Source organism: Triticum aestivum, chromosome 5A (assembly GCF_018294505.1).
Source record: "Triticum aestivum cultivar Chinese Spring chromosome 5A, IWGSC CS RefSeq v2.1, whole genome shotgun sequence".
NCBI lineage: Eukaryota > Viridiplantae > Streptophyta > Magnoliopsida > Poales > Poaceae > Triticum > Triticum aestivum.
In genome coordinates, this window is record NC_057806.1 from 539,861,472 (window position 1) to 539,866,231 (window position 4,760).

Genomic DNA, 4,760 nt, shown 5'->3' on the forward strand with positions numbered 1-4,760 from the left:
CGCCCCCATACTACTCCCACCGCTGGTCAGGCCATCCCTGCACTCCACTCACACACACCCCCTGTTATTCTGTGGTGACGGCAGCGCAGCCGAACCAGTGAACCCTCGTACTCCTCTATGCGTGGGCATCCACTACCGCGTCTTCCCCGGCTCCGCGTCATCCCCTTCCTAGGCCTCGCCGTCGTCCACCGCCCTGGTGCTCTCGGCGCGGCGTGGTCAACATGGTCAAGGAACAGCTTCCATCCGACGTGGACTGTACGTGGAGAGGCTGACAGCTGGGTCCACGGCTGTAGCAAGGAAGTGCCTCCTTATTACGTGCAAAATAATTATTCCTCCACCTGACAGCAGGGACCCACCGGACAGGCCACCGTATTTCGCCCCCCTGACTGCTGGGACCCACCAGCTACATCTTCGCACGCAAGGAAGTGCTTGACAGTCGGGACCCACCTGGTCGAAGCATACATAGCGTTGTCATTCTGGTCGCGAATGTGTACGTACATATATACTGGTCGATGTGGAGGCGCGCACGTGTCGTAGTAGAGGCGCGCACGTAGCATGTACACGTACGTATAGCGGCCAGGGTGCAAGAAAGAAAATACGGCCACGTATGTGTACATACGGGCGGGGTCTCGAACGCCTACTCGCGCATACGTACGGCCAGGGCTCATGTACATGGCTGAGTCGGAATGGAGAAACATCATCGTCATCGTGTTCATGGGGAGGCAACGGAATGTGTAGTGTTCATCGGGAGGGCTTGGACGGAACAAGCGATGGAAACGAGGCCTGGCGTACCGCAGAACGGAGGAAACGGCCTGGTGTTCGACCGGCCACGTTTGAAACGGGATCCTGTTGATCGGGAGGGGTCTGGCGTACCACAAAACGGAGGAAACGGACCTCCTACGGTCGAAACGGGGGTCCAGTTCATCGGGAGGGGTGTGGCGTACCGCAAAATGGAGGAAACGGACTTGTGTTGGAGTGCTACGGTCGAAACGGGGGTCCTGTTCATCAGGAGGGGTGTGGCGTACTGCAAAACGGAACTCCACGAGATACTGTTCATCTCCACCGTCGACCCCCTCCTGCCTCCACGAGCTATTGTTCATCCACCGTCGACCTCCTCCAGCCTCCACCTGCAACTGTTCATCCACAGGCTCCTGTTCATCCAGCCTCCACCGCGTGCTACTCCACCGGCTACTGTTCAACCAACCCTCTCCACGGGCTCCTGTTCAACCACCCCTCCATGGGCTACTGTTCATCCTGCCCTCCACAGGGTGGTCCTGTTCATCCAGCCCTCCACGGGGTCCTGTTCATCCAGCCCCAACCGGCTCGATCGATCAGGGTCCTGTTCATCCAGAGGCAACACCACGGGGTCCTATTCATCCACCCCCACCGGGAACTATTCATCCAACCCCCCCCCCCCACAACGCTCACTGTTCATCCAGAGGCAGCATTGATCGGCTTCAGTTAGCAGTAGTAGCGAAGGAATTGCTCGATCGGGTTCAGTTAACAGCCATCGATCGATCGCTCGGGTTCAGTAACGCGTAGCCTGCAGTGCAATCGCTCGGGTTCAGTTAGAGCCCAACGCCTCGCTCGGGTTCAGTTAGAGCCAACGCCTCGCACACACGCATGTACGTGTACGAGAGAAGCGCGCATCACTCGGCCCCCGACCTCCCACCTTAACCGGGAACTCCCCGAAATTTTCCTCCCCTCGCTTCTACCACCTTTTTTCCGTCATGGACGGCCCAAAGATGTCATGCAGCTGCGTCTCCGGCCCGCCCAGGATGAAAAGCCCATTTTCTGTCATGATTTTTTGTCATAGAAGTAGGAGCCCACCACATCTATGATGATACCGGGTTTTTTCACAATTAGCGTCATAGAAGTGTCATATGTATGCCAGAATTTTTTTTCGTTCGGCCCAAAATGTCACGGATGTGTCTTTTTTGTAGTGTATCGCCGTGTCGGTCGTCTGCATCAGAGCGGGGTCATCCCCACTGCCACACTACGTGGCCAAGTTGTGGGCGAACGGCCTGTCGGGGGAGCTCAAAGGTAGGACCGACACCGTCAATGTGGAAATGGAGGTGACAAGCAGCAAGGACCCCGGCGACATCGCCGTGCACGAGCTGACCTTCTTCACAGTTCAGCCCAAGGTGCTGGTCGGGGCTAAGCTGGTGTCCCTCCACATTCAGATTGACAATCTCATGTCCTAAATGATTCTACAGTGCCTTCTGTTTATCTTAGTAATATGCTAATATAGGGGTTAGCTCGGTCTACTTTAGCATAAGAGATGGTTGTCTTTGTGTTGGGGAACGTAGCAGAAATTCAAAATTTTCCTACGTGTCACCAAGATCTATCTATGGAGAGACCAGCAATGAGTAGAAAGAGAATGCATCTACATACCCTTGTAGATTGCTAAGCGGAAGCGTTCAAGTGAACGGGGTTGAAGGAGTCGTTCTCGTCGTGATTCAAATCACCGATGATCAAGTGCCGAACGCACGGCACCTCCGCGTTCAACACACGTACAGCCCGGTGACGTGTCCCACGCCTTTATCCAGCAAGGAAAGAGGGAGAGGTTGAGGATGACTCCATACGACAACAGCACAACGGCGTGGTGGTGGTGGAGGAGCGTGGCAATCCTGCAGGCCTTCGCCAAGCACCTGCGGGAGAGGAGGAGGACTTGGGAGAGGGGGAGGGCTGCGCCAGAACTTCGTCTTCAGCTCCCATGCGTCTCCCCACTATATATAGGGGTGGAGGGGCTGGTTTCTTGCCCTCCAAGTCCATTGGGGCGTTGGCCAAGGTGGGAGGAAAGAAATCCCATCATTTCCTTCCCCACCGATTGTTATCCCCCCTTTTTAGGGATCTTGATCTTATCCCTTCGGGATATGATCTTATTCCTTCTAAGGGGGGATCTTGGTGCGCCTTGACCAGGGGTGTGGGGACTTGCCCCCACTACCCACGTTCATGTGGGTCCCCCATGCAGGTGGGCCCCACTCCGGAACCTTCTAGAACCTTCCCGGTACAATACCGAAAAATCCCGAACATTTTCCGGTGGCCAAAATAGGACTTCCCATATATAAATCTTTACCTACGGACCATTCCGGAACTCCTCGTGACGTCCGGGATCTCATCCGGGACTCCGAACAACATTCGGTAACCACATACAAACTTCCTTTATAACCCTAGCGTCATCGAACCTTAAGTGTGTAGACCCTACGGGTTCGGGAGACATGTAGACATGACCGAGACGTTCTCTGGTTAATAACCAACAGCGGGATCTGGATACCCATGATGGCTCCCACATGCTCCACGATGATCTCATCGGATGAACCACGATGTCAAGGACTTAATCAATCCCGTATTCAATTCCCTTTGTCTATCGGTATGTTACTTGCCCGAGATTCGATCGTCGGTATCCAATACCTTGTTCAATCTCGTTACCGGCAAGTCACTTTACTCGTTCCGTAACACATCATCCCGTGATCAACTCCTTGGTCACATTGCGCATATGATGATGTCCTACCGAGTGGGCCCAGAGATACCTCTCCGTTTACACGGAGTGACAAATCCCAGTCTCGATCCGCATAAAACAATAGATACTTTCGGAGATACCTGTAGTGCACCTTTATAGTCACCCAGTTACGTTGTGACGTTTGATACACCCAAAGCACTCCTACGGTATTCAGGAGTTACACGCTCTCATGGTCAAAGGAAGAGATACTTGACATTGGCAAAGCTCTAGCAAACGAACTACACGATCTTTGTGCTAGGCTTAGGATTGGGTCTTGTCCATCACATCATTCTCCTAATGATGTGATCCCGTTATCAACGACATCCAATGTCCATAGCCAGGAAACCATGACTATCTGTTGATCACAACGAGCTAGTCAACTAGAGGCTCACTAGGGACATATTGTGGTCTATGTATTCACACGTGTATTACGATTTCCGGATAATACAGTTATAGCATGAATAAAAGACAATTATCATGAACAAGGAAATATAATAATAACACTTTTATTATTGCCTCTAGGGCATATTTCCAACACTTTGGTGGCGATGCAACAATTACTTCGACATCAGATCAGCAGTTAAAGTAATTTTCAACAGTCGAACGGATATTTTGTGTCTGTTGGATATAAAGATCCTTTGAGTAAGAAGTATAACAGCTTATAAGAAGTAAGTATAACATCTTATATGCTTGTTTGTTCAGGAAGTGTTGCATATTTGTGCGAGTTGACGTGACACATCAAAGTAGTAGTACACCCTCCGATCCTAATTTCTCTGCGCATAAGGCTGGTCATAGTGGGAGTAACATAGGTGATAACATCACACTTATTTAGACAAAATAGATGATGTGGCATGTAATTAATGAAGAAAGAGAGGCATGTGGTAACATAGCTAGTTACGGTAACATCACACATATAAAAAAATATGAGTCTACAACCTAATAAATGGAGTGATGCATGACACAACACATATGTTACTACCCACTGTGGAGGTGGTAACATAGACTAGTAACATGTGCATGTTACTACTCTAAGTTACTCCACACTGTGACTTGTCTAAGTCGAGGCGCGGATACCAAGGAGGGCCTGGTTGTGTCTATACTTGGACAACTCATCGACTGCAGGCGCACTAGGCAGACGAAGCTCATGTCGTGTTGGTGCCGTGTGCGGCCCACACATTAACCAAAACCTCGCGCCTCCATCTTAGCCTCCGCATTTTAAACTTCTCAATCTCAAGGCCAAGGAGCAACGTGAAACCTA